Below are 19,203 nucleotides of genomic sequence, written 5' to 3'. Positions count from 1 at the left end.
TATAGTGTGTCACGTCAACTGAACAAAAGTAGCAGTCATTGTGGTGATTAGTAGGCTCTCTCCAAATTCGAGGAATGGCAAATGGCATACACTTTCTGGTTCCCCGTAACCAACCTTCTAATGTAGATCGGCAACTACCGCAACACACATGCGGAGCCCAATGTTTGTCTTGATCACCTACGGGCACTCGAAAGTAAGCTTCATATGCAACACAGAACTTTGTTCCAAGCACAATGTTATGTTTAAGTTGTTTGGGGCTTATGTAATATCCACAAACATAACAAAATGAGTCTGCTGACATTTTACAACGCCTACTTGTAGACATTTTATCTTCCACACAGCACCTAGTGAAATTATATCAATTGCCACTGATATACTATAGTTACCACTATAGTTATTCAACACTGTTTGCAGCTAGCTTTTTTTTTTGCCGTCTACCCGGTTAAAGGGTTTTGCCCTTTCTTCGGGGAAGTGATTCATATACATTTTGGACTCAATAATATTATAGTGGGTCTATGGGATTTTTCTTTATTCATTAATAAGTAAATAATTTATACATACATTCAATACTGATAATGGTTAATCAAGCGAACGATAACTAAACAATAACAATAATAACAAAAGGTAATAGGTGCACAAGGAGTAAATAAGTGAAAAGTAGAACAATATTATATATATGCATATAGGCTAACAAAGGGAAAAAGTGGTAACAAAATAGAAAACATTATATATATATATATATATATATATATATATATATATACTCAAAGGACGATATGATGAAATGATAATGAATGAATTGCACAGACGCCACATCACGAGGTTTTGTTAATGGACAGATGCAGTTATCTTCTGTTCCTGGGGCCACTCAGGAACTGATGAAGACAGGGGAGGCACATATTAGTTGGTAATCACTGTGCGTATGATGGATAAACATGAGGTGATAGATGACGTGGATGATATATGGCAAAGATCTCGGGGTCTCTAGTGGCAGGGTTCAATTGGAGGTGATATAGTGTCATATAGTGTTGCAGCGGAGAGTCGATGTATTGTTATCTCTATCGTAGCGTGTAATGTCCTGTAGCATTACATGGTGTAACTCAAACCGAGTAGTAATGTATCGGGTTCGAAGCTGCTCCAAGTGTGAGAGTAAGGACGGAAAGTCGATAAGATCGTACAGGAGCCTAGTTGGACTTGGTAACCTGATTCTATACGCTAACCGTAAGGCATGGCTCTCCATGATACACAATTTTTGATAATATTTGTCAGATGCAGAGACCCAAGCCGTGTGGCCATATGTTAAGGTACTTCGCATGAAGGCTTTGTAGGTATGTAGTACCATAGAGGGTTGTAAGCCCCAGCTTGTACCAACTAGCCTTTTAAGTAAATTGAGTCGATTTTGAGACTGGGTGACAACCTTCTTAAGATGTGGGATCCAAGATAATTTACTGTCAAAGACGATACCAAGGTAAGTCAGAGTCGAATGAACCGGAACTGGTGTATGCTCAACATGAAGGCGTAGTAAAGTCGGGTTACGGTACACTCTGGAGCGTCGTCCTGGTGGTAAAAATACAATTGATTCTGTCTTCGCAGAGTTAATACTCAGTCTCCATATGTTACACCAGTCGACAAAGCTATCAATAGCAGGTTGCATAAGGCGATTAATTTGCTGAATAGTACGGGCTGTTGAAAGAAAAGCTGTATCGTCAGCAAACTGATAAATTTGGATATTGGCTGGTAATCTGAGATCGGCAACGTATAAGAGATAGAGGAGAGGCGACAAAGACGAACCTTGAGGTACTCCAGAGTGTAAGAAGATTGGATGAGAGAGAGTGCTGTTTATGGATATGTATGCCAGACGCCCTGTTAAGAAGGAATTGACTAAGCGTATGTAGGAAATAGGTAATAGATAGTGATGCAGTTTATAAATAAGCCCAGGATGCCAAACTTTATCAAACGCTTTCTCGAGATCAAATGTGACTAAACAGGAAGGAAAACCCCGGTTATATTGGTTATAAACGGCCGTGGTAAGGCGTAATAGCTGATCTATAGTACTAAAATGAGGCCGGAAACCAGCTTGATGAATAGGCAGAAGATTGTGACGTCGAATGTGGTCATGAAGTCGGCGAACAAGAATCCGTTCCAGGATTTTACAGAGGCAGCTAGTTAAATGAATTGGTCTATACGACTGAACATCCGATGGAGGTTTCTTTGGCTTAGGAAATAGAAGAACCTTCGAGTATTTCCAATCAAGTGGAAAGAAACCAGTACGAAGTATGAAAGTGTAAAGTTGGCTGAGGAATAGACGAAAAGAAGGAGGCGCATGTTTGATCAGTACATAGGTGATGCAATCAAAGCCAGGTGCAGTATTCCGTTTCTTTTCTAGACTTGTAGTGATATCGTCTGGTGTTATAGACTGCGTAAGTGGATTATTTGGTTCAAGAATATGATTATCTGACGGTTGTAAGTGAGCTGAGGTCGGATCAGTTTGGCGGTTGATGATTGTTTGAAGTCGTTGTGGCATGTGCCACCCAGGCAACGGAGTAAAGATATCTTGAAAAAAGAGGGCGAACGAATTTGCCTTCTCTGAGTCAGTAGTGAGAGCTTGATTGTTTTGAACAAGCGGATATGGCGTGGATGAAGTTGTGCCAGTAAGTTGGCGAAACTTTCGCCAATATTTGCTTGGATGTGTTTCGGTACCCAGAGTATTACATGTACGGATCCATTGTCGTTTCTTGTACGCAACGATGTAGTTATGTGTTATGCGTAGGTACTGACGATGGAGTCGAAGGGCTTCCAAGTTGCCGCTCGTTCGGTACTCTCGGTATGCTCTACGTGATGCAGTTATTAATGAAAGGTATCGTGGCGGTAATGTGGGTTTATGAAGATGTGCGGTAGTAGTAGGAATAGAGCGATCAGCCGCATGTTGAACTGCTTCAGTTAGTGTAGTGACTACTAAATCGAGGTTATGTTGGGAATTAGGTACAGTTAGCGGAATGATAGCATCGTTAAGTGCAGAGCGGTATTGATCCCAATCAGCCTGATTATAACAGTAGATTTTCTTAGTTGGCAATGAATATGAAGACTGTGCTGTGCAGCGTAGTTCTAACTTAATAGGAACATGATCACTTCCTATGGAGTCTAATATCGTGATGGTGATAAACGGAGTCAGAGAAGATGAGGTAATGACAACATCAGGAGTACTGTTACTAGCTGGTCGTGTTGGCTTAGGTAGAATATGAAATTCACCAGTAGTAGTATTTTGAATAATATCAAGGAAGTGCTGTTTGTCTCTTTGGGTACGACTATGAAAATTTAGGTCTGCCATAATAATGTAATGCTTAGAGTGAGAATCAATGAAGCGAAAGAAGTCATAATTGAGTTGTTTACCGGGGCGAAAATAGATTGTAGCAAAGGTGACAGTACGGCCTCGAAAGTATATTGTAGTTATGTTATATTCAGGAAGAGTAATATTATGAGGTGCTGTTACGGATTGATATGGCAGACGATTGCAAATACCGATAGCTGTGCCACCATAAAGACGTGGTCCTGCAGGGGCATCGTGACGGAGTATGGTATATTTCGGTATGTAGCAATTCAGGTAAGGAGCCAGATATGTTTCGTTCAATGCAAAAGCTGATATTCGTTCTTCTTGTAGTAACTGCGTAAAAAGCACTTGATGGGTCAGTAATGAGCGAATATTCATAAAGAGTAAGTTGTAAGCCATAATAAATACACAGAAAAGTTTAGAGCTGAATTTCGCCATATTAGACATAAACTTCAAGGGGTTGGTGCAGCTAGCTATCCAAGTGGGGTCATATAGAAATTTACTGACTTTCCTTAAGTAAAAGTTAATATCTTTTGTAAAAGTACGGGGAAAAAATAAGAAATTATATTTTCCTAGACAGTTATTTTCATTCAAAATAAATGCTGTATTCAAATTTTGTAATCATAGAATGCATATGTTACGAAACGGAACTTTCAAATTAATCCACAAGAGTTTGTTCTGTGTTGCCATCTATGGACAGCCGAAGTAAAAATTGAAATTCTTCCTCTAAAATGACGTTCTTGAACAAAGACGATTTTGTAAAATTCCTTCCAAACAATCGACATTTGAGGAAAACTAATACCAGATTCGTAATTAGCACGTCAAAATCATTCGGTAAATGTAAAAACATTAACATAAACAATTTCTTGTTGAGCAGTGTAATAATAATAATAATAATAATAATAATAATAATAATAATAGCATAATGATGGTGGTGCTCAGTCAACATAAGCGATGTGATCTGCTTATGTTGGGCCTTATCAAATGAGTAGATCATAGTTTAATTGGTTGGAGTGTGTTTTGTCTATTTTGCATTTATTTCTTTGAGAAAATAAAGATGATACTTTATGTATTTTCACTTAAATATTATTTATTTTTATATGTGAAGTATGTATGCAAATCACAAATTACATACCATTACTGTCTGATACAGCTAACGACGATTACATGTCTATTACGCTCTTTTTCGTGTTAATCTTTCTATTACTTCGTGATAATAGATATGTAGAATTTCTTCTTTTGTTAGTTAAAAGTAAATTTGTTGTTTAAAAAAATATATACAACTTTGCCGTATGTAAGTAAATTATTGAAAAAGTGTACTATTTCCTACAAAAATTGGGGGAAAATATGATGAATTACTGTATAGCTACATTCAAGTAGACGAGAACAAGCCTCGGCTGTCCCTGCCACCTAGCGGTCATTTTTTGTTTTTGTTGTACGCTATGAATCGTTGTTTCGACAGGCAGTATAGAGAGCGAGAGTGACTCCAGCGGGCGGTGTTTAAAGTATATATAGAAGTATTAAAAATTTACTTGTTTCTGTTCTTTATTACTACGGCTTATAATATTTCTTTTTCTTGAAATACTTTGGTCGTTGCGCAACGCTGCAACACTAACATTAGCCGCTACTGATTGTTGCAATGTCATAAAATACAGTATATTTTTATAGGCAGTATTCTTCAAAGTATATATAGACCTATTCAAAAACCAACGACTTGAAATATAATTAAGTAAGAGCTTTATACAAGTTGTTAGTTGTAGAGAGGTTTTCCTGCAAATAATCAAACGGAAGTAAAAATGCCGTAATATATGAAGAAATAGGAACATAGAATTTTCTCCACATCCTTCTTCTAAAAGTTTCACGAAGGGCACTTAGCTTAAAGCCTTTTATTATGGAGGTGAACGGTTTGGTGCTTCTTCCGTTCTTTTTCCAGTTGAAATTATGAGAGTTTGTGTGATATGCACTGATACCTTACTTACTTTAGAGTGACGATGCAAGAGAAGGAAGTATGATTGTTCTGAAAAGTCGAATTCGAGATTCAACGGATTTAAGGTTTCATTTGTTTTCTTACATGCCTGAAAAATGGTTTAAAAGATTCGTTTGTCTGACACGATCTTACATTTTCACTCGTTTAGAAATCATAACCTTCCATGCATCTGCACCAAATTTAAAATTAATATTTTGTACGAGAGCTTCCCGAATTTTCTTCCTACCCAAAAAATAAGAACAGTCTACTGAAGTGTTGAAATAAATAAACAGTGCTTACTGGGAAACAGTTCTAACGATGTTTTTAAATAATTTATTTTCCAATATTGCATCAGGAACTCTATACTGTAATCTAAGTCAACTCTCTCATTGAAATCTATGAGTGGTAATTTATTCAAGAGCGGTGTGTATTTTCCGGACGATCTTATAGCAAGGGACTCACATTATTTTGTTTGTATTTCCTAAATACAGGGAGTCCATAAAGTCCTTTGTCACCTCTAAAACTCGAAAAGGGTGAAATATATGTCAAAACGGGGGAAAACGTATTTCATCATTTCAAAAGTACCACGTATTGAAGTAAACAAAGTTACCCCAGGGTTCCTCAGAGGGTGAAAACGGGTTCAACTCTAAATTTCTGAATGGCAAAGGGGAACAAGTAGAACATCGTTTGAAAGGTATTTTCAAAAGGAAGACGATGGAATAAGTTTCTGCGCTGTATGTTGAGTTGCATCTGTCCAGGCGTTTTCAGACTGCAAATTATGTGAACCCCAAGTAATGGAATTAGAGCACTTATTGGGGGAGATACTTTTGCTAGTGATTGTACTCAGCATTAGGCCTAGAATTTGTGACCATCAATATCGAACAGGAATCCTTACCCTCATTCTTCTTCACAGCATCCTAGCTATAAAACTCAGTGTTCCTAGCTATAAAGAAGTAATTCGATTGCATACTGAAGATTTTCCTCGTTGTCAAAGGATGTCTCACGAATGTAGTTGGCCAGGGAATGGAGCAGGTGGTAACGTACTGGCTTTAGATCTGACAAGGAAGAGTTACGAAGTGGCTCCGCTGAGATTCGAACAATTGTGTTTTCATTTGATATAAATAGAAGAATCCCAAAGTTATACGTACCACCCTGCGGTATATCGTGAGTTTCAACATATTTTATAATGTAAAAGTTGGCAGCACGGCGAACACGTATCCCATCATTTTCAAGGACAAACATTTTGTAGTAAAACAGTTTGCCCCAGGTTCCCCCGCGGGATACCAGACGAGGTCCAACTGAAAATTGTCAATTGGCAAGGGGGTTAAGTAGCACAACGTTTGAAAGCTGTTGTTAAATGAAAGAAAGTGGAGCAAGTTTTGACTCAATACGATAATCCTGTGCGGAATGCATATTTTCGAAATACACTGAACTCTAGCCAGAAGGCATTGTGAACGGGGTTACGCTTGGCAACAATGTAGGAAAAATGAATGACGTTTAGATCGCGATCACGAGTCATGACCTACATATACCACAAAGTAAACGCTAGCTGGTGTCGGTCCTGGTAGCCGAGTGGGTTAGCGCAACATAGTAGTAAGGAAAATCGTTGTTGGCGTGGGTTCAAGTCCTGCTTTGGGAAATTTTTTTTACTACTTTAAAAATTTTTTATAATACTTCTTTCGTTAAAATAAGATTAAAATAATATTGAAAAAGTGATTTAACGATTATGTTTTAAAATTTTCATTAAACTTCTTTCCTAAAATAAGTTTGCCCTTGTACTTATACAGATCCATAGTAAAAGTAGTAGTAGTAGTAGTAGTAGTAGTAGTAGTAGTAGTAGTAATAATAATAATAATAATAATAATAATAATAATAATAATAATAATAATAATAATAGAAGTAGTAGTAGTAGGAACTGGTTAGAATGCAATTGAGCATTCGTTTCCGTGCGATGTTGCCAAACCTAATGCCTTCTGGCTAGGGCTGAGTGTATTTCGAAAATATGCGTGCGGAATGGTTGCTGGTCAAAAGCGTTAACACAAACAATTGAAAAGTCTATGGCTACCTTGAATCCAAGCTGACCGCTTAAAACCTGTCATTCATAACAGTACAAATGTAAGTCTATATTTTTCTCTATTATGCTTTTAGAAACAATAGGAAGAGTAAAGAACAATTGAACTTCGATTCACTTCAACTATTATTTCATTCCGTAACAACACACATATGTTTTGTTCCTATTGCACGTTCGTCACTGTTCTCTCTAAATCATTTACGTGAATATAACGAGTATACGATGTACACAACTCTGACTTCCTATTCATACTGCTAAACAAATGTTGAATACCTTCAGATATTTTTCTAATTTTGTCATGCGTAGTTCATACATAAAGGACTTGCTGCACCAGTCAGGTTGTAGGCTCTATTGTAATGTATTCGTCATGGTTAGATTTGTATCCCATTTGTTGGTTTGATCACAATGTTTCAAGCAATGCCGAATATATATAAAAACATTCATTTACAAGATTGGCGATAGTACCAAACCACGTGTAAATCATTTCAGTACATCGAGCTGCGCAAACTTTGATGGTTTGTCACAATATTCCAAAGAAATAGCATATTTATATAAAAACGTATTTTTCACGCTGGCAGCAATATTGGATTACAGATGATACTCTTTGATATTTTGTGGATATCTGCTATAAACCATAACCGTAAATACCACATTTCGCTTTTCCAACACCAGTGGTTTGAGCTGGACATTTGTTCGATACATAGTGCGGCATTTTAACTCAGATGTCACGGTTTTGAACATTTCAAATCTTTTCATAACTTACTGATCAACATTCATGCCAAATTTGGTCTTCCTAGCTTCAGATGTTTGGTATGCCTATCCTTTCGATATAGGTTTTAAGCGATAATCTTGGATTCAAGGTGGCTATATTTTTAATTAAGCTTTTGTTTACATTTTGACCAGCCGCTACTTTGCACAGGGTTGTGGTAGAAAGTCGAGACGTGCTCCATATTCTTTCATTTAGCAACAGCTTTCAAACGATGTGCTACTTTACCTGCCTTGCCATTTGAAACTTTTTAGCTGATTCCCACCAGGGACCCTGCGGAAAACTTCTTTTTTAGCCCGAAAAGTTTGTCCTTGAAAATGATGCGATAAGTGTTCGCCGAGTTTTCCATTTACTCAACCGTTTCCGAAAAGTGACTCGATTCAAACTACTCTGCCAGCTTTGTAGCTTTTACATTTGTAACTCACGATATCCCGCCCGGTAGCACGTATAATTTTGTGATTTGTCTAGTTATAAGATTTCAAATACAAGCACAATTGTCTTGTTCGGATCTCAGTGGAGCCACTTCGTGACCCTCCCTTGTGAGAACTATAGTATATGCCACAGTGTATTCCATCCAATTCGCTGAATGGTTTTGCTGACCGATCGTGCCACGAATAGTCTTACGCTATCATGTTGTATAGCGTACCCTTGCGATTGAACAATGCTGGGTCCTTTCTGCTGTACTGTATTTTCAATTCGTTTGTAACTTGTTTGAGTACATGTCTGCAATGATGATGCTTGGCAGTTAACTCATAATGTACTATTAGCAACAAGTTAATCAGAAACAAAGCTGTTGATTAATCAGAAACAGATCTACAGGGATGGTCTTCGTGTGTGAGGCACATGCTGACATGGCGACGAGCAATCTCTGGTATGCTTGGGAGTGCCATACTGGACTTATTTTTGTCACTTGTGAGCAGTCGAGCAAATTGTGGGTGTATTGTAGTTCCGAGACAGAAATACAAATATGTTGTCACTTGTTTCTTTTCGGTCGCTGCCCACTTGTACAAATGCTTAAAAGTTCCCAATTGTTTAAATTATACAGTTTCCCTATGTGCTGGAGTTGATATCTGTTTAGTTGAAAACCTGGAATCATAGGGCAAGTACACCACTCGTTTGACTGCTGTCCCTTTTTAATGCTGCCTTCAAGGCCTCACTATCCAACATCTATTGTTACACTTTGTGGCGTTGATCACAAGTCCTCATATTTTCCGACCAAAACTAGAGCCAATGCTTGAAGGTGCGTTCTTTCACGTTTATTTCTCAAATGTTTGACGTATTCGACGATTGAATGTGGCTACACACAACAAAAATCCACGAAAGAGCTTGTTCTATGCACATGTCAATAGCTGCATTAATACAAATCGCTTTTATGAGGGTAACGAACTCTATTTTTCTGTGATCTCTTCATCAAATTGGATGCAAAAACAGTAAAAATTTATTTTGGTTGTCCTGTAGTAAAGGCGAATTCAGTTATAAAAGGAGATTGTTGTCAACATCTAAATGTAGGGCTTTCCAAACTCCACTGTACACCGAGTTGTTCACATTACTGTCAATCCATTAACGATCTACATCTGATAAGACATATATTAAGAATAAACAGATGGGAAATTTAGATAGTAGAAAATTTAGCATTATAAAGAAAAAGAAGAAACTTCACATGCGACACTGACCACTGGAACGGAATATGTGTTACTCTTTGGGTCAGACAACGAAGAGAGTGTCAGTTAGTGTACTGTCACTGAACTGAAGTACCGGGTTCCATTTTTGCTTGTCTTTGAATTTCCTTTAACTCCGCTTACCCTCCGATAAACAATTTACTAGGACATTGTGTACAGGATAAGGTACCACTGTGAGCCAAATAAATGACGCGTCCCTTTATTTTCAAGTTTTAAAAAAAAGATCTCCATTTTCTTTATATGTTGGAAATGTCGGAAGGTTTCGCCTGCAGGACAGGTTAATAACAAACCCGTTTTTAATATTTGTGTTAGATATTAACTTAAAATAAATAAATTAAAAGCAAAAACATTAAATCGACTGAAATCACAAGAACTACAAACTCTGCTAAAGTGGGAAATTTTCAAGAACGCGAGGGAATCCTGAAGTTGAACAAGAGTCAGCGACATCTATGTCATTGAGAGAAATGTGGATTTAATCTACAAACGAAAATTTTAACGAAATATTTTTAATACGTCTTATTACATGCATTATCTGCGAACTCCAAATATAAGGAATATAAGCTAAGTTCTAACATATAGATAGAGCATAAAGGGGAAATTAGCTATGGAAAATGACGAATTGGTAGCTCGATCGTAATGAAAAATTCTCTTGACCGTACAACAAGTTCAGTTCACGTAAGAAAACAAATAGCTCAGTTAGTGAAAGCAACGCTTCTGTATGCCAGAGGTAGTTGGTTCGAACTCCATAGAAGTGCAATTGTCATTTTTATTACTATGGTTATTTTATTTATTTTTATGTGGGAATGAAGCAAATTGTAACATATGTGTAAAACTCATGACGGTACAAAAAAAGAAAAGTATGTCGTTGTCGCACTTGCATTAATGTTCCTAATTTTTGTTTGGAAACAGTTTCGTAATTATTTCCCCTGTGCTCACACCTCACTACATGCTCACCGTTGCATAACGAATGTTTCTCAGTAAATGTTAATTCTAATTTTGAGAATTTTATAAAGTTTCACAATGTTTATCACTAGATAGTCTTCTATCTACTTTTTTGTTGGATATTTTGATAACCGATTTCCCTATTAAATGTTTAATTTTCCCTAGATGTTTAATTGCGGAAAAGTTTTAAAATATATTTGTCTTCAATTGAAACTGTTTTCAATTTACAACATGAGGTAAGTAGCCCGAAGGAGGAGAAGTCAAGTAACTGATATTCTATGTAAAAGCAACCAATTGTAGAATGATAATGCCTTTTACCTCCTGCACATAATCTTTACGTTAGAGAGTCAGACAGAAAAGTCCTGTTTTTCTCCTCCCCTATGAAAACTCATCTTAAAACTCTACATGTAATGATTCGCGTCACATACTTTCTGGTCTCCAAAGACATTCATATTTATTATTATTATTATTATTATTATTATTATTATTATTATTATTATTATTATTATTATTATTCCTGAATATGCCACCCTTACATAATGTAGTATTCTTAGACATCTTATTTTAAAGTGCTTTCTTTAGTATTGTTTTAAGCAACCACGTAACAAAATTTAAAATGTAGGAGGACACGACGTTTTATTTTGCCCCTCTCTTTTCAGCACCCTCCCAACAGAAAGTATATAATTTCTGACAAGCAGGGCAGACAAAATGACCTGAATAATAACAAATATATTTAGAGCAACCTTTCCTCCTTCGTGAATGAAATACCACGTAGCACTTTTATTCTACCGAACATGACCCTAGGTGGTTATGGTTAGGTAACAAAAGAAATACCTAATATATTTATAGCACCCCTTGACTCTAAAATTACCGCTTCTTTATTTGTTTGAGGGCGCCCTCCACAACCAAGGATGGCAAAAAGAATAGGAAATGTGTCTAAAGATTACAAAGCACTTTATATTTTGTCAAAAGCAGGGCAGTGTATACACAGCATGACTTTCGTTAACAAGTGTTTCACCCTTGATTTGTTTATAAAATTAGGCAGAATAAAGTTTTGCCAATCGTTGCTCTAGAGGAATTTCTCCAGGATGGTTTGGTGTCGGGCTAATAACGATGAGCATGTTTTTTTACATCAGTGTTAAAGAAATACCAAACTTTCTGAAAGGAACTTACTTAGAAAACATCAGATTCTCCTTATACTTAGCAAGAGCACATTCTGAAAAATTGCATCTGGCGTTCTAAGTGAAAGTTCTATGGGACTATTAGGAAAATATATATTCCCGTTTCTACGCTGATGGTAGAATTTCTGTCTATTTTGTTCCAGAATTTTTCGCCACCAACTAAAATTAATTCAGCCGAAATTTCATCTACACCCGGAGATTTGTGTTTCTTTAATTTCTTTATAGCGGTTTCTATTTCTATTCGGTTGGGTTCTGGAATATACGGATCTGCGGTGTGTGTCTCTTTTTCTCCACGCACATCAGTTTTTGGCTGCGTGTTCAGCAGATCGTCAAAGAAATCTTTCCATCTATTTAAGATGCTATCCGTATCAGTGAGAACTGTACCGTCAGCTTTCTTTAATATATAAGCACGAGGTTGATAGCCTTTCTTAAGTTCTCTGATCCCCTTATACATGTTCCGAATGTTTTTATGTTTACTATTATCTTCAAGTTCCTTAATTTTAGCTTTAAAAATATTGCGTTTCTTTGTTCTAAAAGTTTTGGAAGTTTCCCGCCTGATATCTGCGAAATTGTGTGTAGTTATTTCATTCGGAATTTGTGGCCAGCGTAATTTTGCCTGTTTTCTCTTCTCTGCTAGTTTAATGCATTCCTGATCGAACCATGGTTTGTTCCTACGTATTTCCGCATGTCTTATTTTTTTTGCTGAAATTTTAATGCTATCTGTAATTTCAATCCAAGTATCCTGAACACTAGTGCACTCCGAATCTTCTAAAACCGAGAATTTATTTGATACTTCAATCTGGTATTTCTCTCTTACCTGGCTCTCTTCTAATTTCTTTAAATTAAATCTCTCCGTTTCTGGTGATGTCCAAGTGTATTTATGAACGTCGCGATGTGGGAATTTTGTACTCTTCACGATTAGGTTTTTGGATGTAGCAAAGTTCACGAGTCTAACACCGTTGTCATTACTTTCCTTATGCAGACTTTCGTTCCCTATAATCGGTTTGAAAATATCCTCTCGCCCTATCTTAGCATTGAAATCCCCTAATTGAATTTTCATATGGCATTGCGGGAGTTGGTCAAATATCCGTTCCACTTCTTCGTAAAAACTGTCTTTTATATCGTCATCTTTATCTTCAGTTGGGGCATGTACATTTAAAACAATAATATCAAACCACCGTCCCTTAAGATTAATAAAAGTATGCCAGTAACAAATCCAACACGTTTAATTGCTGGTAATATTCGTTTGTGAACGAAAAACTCTGTTCCTAACTGATGTTTATTTCCTTCCCCGTAAAAGAACGTAAAATTTCGGGAATTTGCGGATCCATTTCCTTCCCACCTAACTTCCTGAATTCCTACTAGGTCCATCCTGTATTTCTCTAACTCACTCGTTACGGATTTTAACGCGCCTGCCCTATAAAGACTTTTAATATTCCATGTTCCAAATCTCATGTCCATTTTCTTTTGTGAATATTTCAGAACAAGTTACATTTTTTTACAGGATGAGGTTGTTAGCCTTACTCAAACCCCCAAGCTGGAGGACCACTCCTAGTCGTCTGTCCGCGACTGCTTATACAGTATATTCGCAGCTATCTTCTATATCTAGAGGACTTCTCCTCGATCCGCAACCTGAGGACGCGCCATGCCGTGGTGACAGGAACCCACATTACACGGATTAATTATTATTATTATTGAAATTAAACTTAAATGGAATTTCTAGTTTAACATTGCCAGGTTACGCACCTACGCTAAGGGATACTCATGATGAATGAAATGGTAAAATGAAGAAAGTGCGAGAAAAATGGAAAATCCCAAGAAAACCCATGCACACGGTATTTGTCCACCTCAAATTCCACTTGGCTCGAAGTGGAATCGAGCCACGGACCCCATGCAGCAAAGTTTTTATTTCGTCCCAACGGGGATACTCAGCTCTATTACCAATCTTTTTATTCGATCCTTTGGTCATCTATATACGGCAGGACATAAACATAGAAATATCAAGGATATTTAAAATCACAAAAGTTCTTCCACCGGGAAGGTAACCCGAGACCCCGTACACCAAAGTCGCACATGCGTTAATAATTAACAGGACAGGATTCAAACCGGGTCTCCGCTTTGGCAACTCCATGTCTTATCTTTACACCACCAACCTTTCCTACCACTGATCCACATTATTATTTTTATTTCATATGTATAATAGAAGTGTAACAATTGGGAATAGAATAGAAATACTGATCTCAGCAACTAAGTTATTTTGTTTTGAAAATACTAGATTGCAAACAATGAACCTTCTTGTTACTTTATTTTTCATTCGAAACAAGTATAGTATACTAAATATTAAAACTAAATACTTCAAATTAATGAAAGCTGATTGCATGACTTTCTACTTCTTTTATTATGAAAAAATCAGAATGGGTAATTTGCGTAGCATACTAGTGCGGTTATAGCTTTATTTGATAGGGTTCCAAACTTTGCCTGGACAACTATCTTCTTAAAGTAAATACTATACAGCAAGGATGGGAATAACTACTCGGCCCTTGGCGACTGGTTCATCGGTGCGGGCGAGTATTTAATATCATACCAAAGGTAAGTAAATTATTTATATTGTGGATGTGGGCTAGTAGCATTTTTTCTTGAGGTAATAAAATTTTGTTGCTTATTTTCATCCCTGCTATACAGATATAAAAGAAGATTAAGTAGATAATATAGATAAAGTAGATAATAAAAGTATTTATTAAGAGAAAATCGAATTGGAAAGTGCAAACATTAATCCAAGATCCTGTTATGGGAAAATAATTGACTATGATAGTTCTTGTTGTTAATAACACTATCTTTAATGACTATAAAAAGCTTCATTTTTAACAGCATATTATTTCTAGGAGTTTGATAGTCTTTACGATCCTTTGAGCAATTACTGACTTAACGCACTGTGTACATCCCCGCCAATTTATAAGACTCAGAAACAAGAATTGAAAGTATCCTTCATGGAAAATAATTTATCACATAAAAACAAAAATAATCATGCATTATAGAGCATACAGTGATAGCGTTGATGTTTAGTTCTTATTATTACCTCTATACAAGTTCAAATAGTATAAGATCACTGCCAAGGAGTGGCTTATTAATGATTTTATTTTTCAGTCTTAGAAGGAGAAAGCAGATTTTGGCAAATGAATTTCGGGGCCATCTTTCGCGAGATAGTAATGCACATTTAAAGTGTTGATGTTACAAAATGATAGAGCGCAATAGCCAGAAATAACGGAGAAAAAGTGTCTTAACATTTCCGACTTCCCTCATATATGGTATGTGGCGTAGAGCTGTCAAGTGACGGCGTGGAGGAGTGAGGAGTATCTGCGACTTCCAGGCAAAGGGTCCCGGGTTCAATTCCGCACGAGTTAATCGTTTTTAATTAACCAATAACTTATCCATTTGTAACTAAAGGTAAAATTTTGTTACCACATGTTTATAATGCATAAAACAATAGAAATGTTTTTCCTGTTAACCAGCAAAAAATGTAAAATATTTCGTAAATATAAAGGCATCACGAGTTATATTATGGTTACCACAGTCATTGTGTAAAAATGTTCTTGACGTTTCCTGTCTATATCGGTTGACAGTGTACGAATTACAAGAGGGATGAAAGGGAAATCCAATTTCGTAATACTGGACGTATTGTATAACCAGGAGCGTCATTGCAGACTTCCCTTAGGGAGTGGTGTTGGGGCAAGACACCACCGACATAAGATTTTCACGTTTTTTTACTAATGTCCAGTAGTAGTTAAAGTATCTGCATTTTTCAAGCTCTTGGGGGTTGGGCAATTGCCCCCTGCTGCCCCCATAAATGATGCCCCTGGCTATAACTGTCATAGTTTCCCATACTATTGTTGTCCAAAGCACAATACACTCCCTTTTGCAAAGGCCCGGTTAATACATACACTGTCCACAGATATAGACACGAAGCGTCAAGAACATGTTTTACACGACAGTGGCATTAATAATATAACTCTTGATATCAATATTTTATAGAACAGTTTACATTTTGTTGCTAGTTAACATGGAACATTGAATGGTTTTAGAACTGATTTAAACATTTCTATTACTTTATGCATTACAAACATAAAACGAAATAATATTTTACTTATAGTTACAAATGGTTGGCAACTTTATTGGTTAAATAAAAAGGAAAAATAAAAGCTTATCCGACCGGGAAACGAACCCGCGACTGTTCTCACGTGAGTCACAAATGCTCCTCACTCTGCCATACCATCATTTGTTAACTTCACGCTTCGTATCATATATATAGCAAGTCGAAATCTTTTATTCGCCTTTTCTCCGCTATATCTGGCTATTTCGCTCTATCAGTTTGTAATTTTAACACTTTAAAGGTGTTAAACCTTGCGAAAGATGATCCCAAAAACCGTTTCTCAAAGTCTGCTTTCTCCTTGTTAGCTCAACTCCCCCATCAAAATCAGATGCCGCGATTGGATTGTCGGCGCCGGACACCGACTTCTTTCCGAGCGAGTTTCGACCGCGACGGATAGTTGCCTTGCCGAGCAGTCGGCAAACTGCCGTAAGGGTGCAGTAAATGCGCCGACGCCGCCGTCGAAAAGAGATCGGCATAAGGAGTTGGCAGAGGGTCGGAAAGGGGCCTTTCCGACTGTTTTGCCGACTCTGGCGGTCGGCAACAGTCGGCAAAAGGCATTTTATTTTACAATTTTCGACTCCTTCCAGCCTCGGCAAAAGATCTGCAACTCTGAACAAGTAAATCGTCGTGCCGCCGCGACTTTCTGATGGGGTCAGTATAAGACTTTCGAATGTATAACGTTCAGTAAAGCATGTTCTAGATTTGGATAATGAAGCGCAAAAGTTCGTCTCGAAAACTTAGGGGGCTTACTCAGGAAATATTACTAGTACGAGAAGAAACAACCATTATCACTTATTATTATTATTATTACTTATACTACTACAACTGCTACTACTACTACTACTACTTTCTACTACTACTACTACTACTACTACTACTACTACTACTACTACTACTACTACTAATAATAATAATAATAATAATAATAATAATAATAATTCTTCTTCTTCTTATTATTATTATTATTATTTAAAAAATTGAAGCGAGCTTATAGAGTTTCAACCCTACGACTCAACAAACGTTTGGGTGCCTGTTCGTTCGTCTCCTCCATGACAACTTCTCATAAAACACATTTCATTTTAATGAAACTAGTAAGTAAGTTATTTTAGCTTTGCGGAGTAACTATTGCTTGGAATTTCAATCTGCAAAATATAAGAGATAAAATTAACCAAATGGTGCAACTTTCCACTCATGTATACAAAACAATTTTGTAATATGAAATACGCGAATCTTGTCCCATAAAGAAGTCTAAACCCCTATACTGAAGAGCCCTCCGAAATTTGATCATTGTCTACACGGACTAAAATTGTCATTTGAAGCAAAGAATTTAATATAAAGCCAATAATTTGTTTAAAATAGATTAGAAATTCGAAAGTTATAAACATTTTAATTTTTGTCTTTTCCCATAAGGGGGCCGTATTATCCTACGCTGAATAGCCCCCCGAGATTTGATCAAATCACTCGAACTGAAATTGAAATTTGAAACCAACACTTCAATACGAAGCCAAACATTTCTTTAAAATAGATTAGAAATTCGAAAGTTATAAACATTTTAATATTTTTTCTTTTCCCATAAGGGGCCCGTATTAGCCTACACTAAAGAGCCCCCCGAGATTAGATCAAATCACTCAGACTGAACTTCTGATTTGGAACCAAAACTTTAATATGAAGCCATCAATTTGAACTGACTGGGTTCCGGTTGACCCCACTATTTTGTTTATTTTAGTTAAGTGGTAATTTGTGACAGCTTCACGTCATCAAAAGAATCTTTCAATTCACCGCCTCCCAAAAGTTTATTCTGCCTAATTTTATAAGCAACTCAAAGGTGAAACACTTGTTAACGAAAGCAATGCTGTATATACACTGCCCTGCTTTTGACAAAATATAAAGTGCTTTGTAATCTTTAGACACATTTCCTATTCTTTTTGTCACCCTTGGTTGTGTAGGGTGCTCTCAAGCAAATAAAGAAGCGGTAATATTAGAGTCAAGGGGCGCTATAAATATATTAGGTATTTCTTTTGTTATCTAACCATAACCACCTAGGGTCAACTTCGGTAGAATAAAAAATGCTACATGATATTACATTCACAAAGGAGGAAAGGTTACTCTAAATATATTTCTTATTCGTTTTCTCTGCCCTGCTTGTCAGAAATTATATACTTTATATTGGGAGGGTGCTGAAAAGAGAGGGGCAAAATTAAACGTCGTGCCCCTCCTACATTTTAAATTTTGTTACGTGGTTGCTCAAATTATTACTAAAGAAAGTACTTTAAACTAAGATGTCTAAGGTTACTACATTATGTAAGGGTGGCATATTCAGGAATAATAATAATAATAATAATAATAATAAATAAATAAATAAATAAAAATGTCTTTGGAGAGCAGAAATTATGTGACGCGAATCATTACATGTAGAGTAGTTTTAAGATGAGTTTTCATAGGGGAGGAAAAAACCGGACTTTTCTGTCTGACTCTCTAACGTAAAGATTATGTGCAGAAGGTAAAAGTCATTATCATTCTACAGTTGGTTGATTTTACGTAGAATATCAGTTACTTGAGTTCTCCTCCTTCGGGCTACTTACCTCATGTTGTAAATTCAAAACAATTTCAATTCAAGACAAATATATTTTAAAACTTTTCCGCAATTAAACATCTAGGGAAAATTAAACATTTAATAGGGAAATCGGTTATCAAAATATCCAACAAAAAAGTAGATAGAAGACTATCTAGTGATAAACATTGTGAAACTTTATAAAATTCTCAAAATTAGAATTAACATTTACTGAGAAACATTCGTTATGCAACGCTGAGCATGTAGTGAGGTGTGAGCACAGGGGAAATAATTACGAAACTGTTTCCAAACAAAAATTAGGAACATTAATGCAAGTGCGACAACGACATACTTTTCTTTTTTTGTACCGTCATGAGTTTTACACATATGTTACAATTTGCTTCATTCCCACATAAAAATAAATAAAATAACCATAGTAATAAAAATGACAATAGCACTTCCATGGAGTTCGAATCAGCTACTTCCGGCATACAGAAGCGTTGCTTTCAGTAACTGAGCTGTTTGGTCTCTTACGTGAACTGAAAATGTTGTACGGCCAAGACGATTTTTCA

General features: G+C 36.5%; 1 protein-coding gene across 1 annotated transcript in view; it reads left to right on the top strand.

The window, feature by feature from the left end:
• LOC145681112 (uncharacterized) overlaps positions 1 to 19,203 on the top strand; it is a 461,261-nt gene that overhangs the window by 157,784 nt on the left and 284,274 nt on the right. The gene's annotated exons all lie outside the window — the stretch shown is intronic.

This window comes from Thermobia domestica, chromosome 3 (genome assembly GCF_964235325.1).
Source record: "Thermobia domestica chromosome 3, izTheDome1.hap1.1, whole genome shotgun sequence".
In the NCBI taxonomy this organism is placed as follows: domain Eukaryota; kingdom Metazoa; phylum Arthropoda; class Insecta; order Zygentoma; family Lepismatidae; genus Thermobia; species Thermobia domestica.
This window is presented reverse-complemented; position numbering and strand designations above follow the sequence as displayed.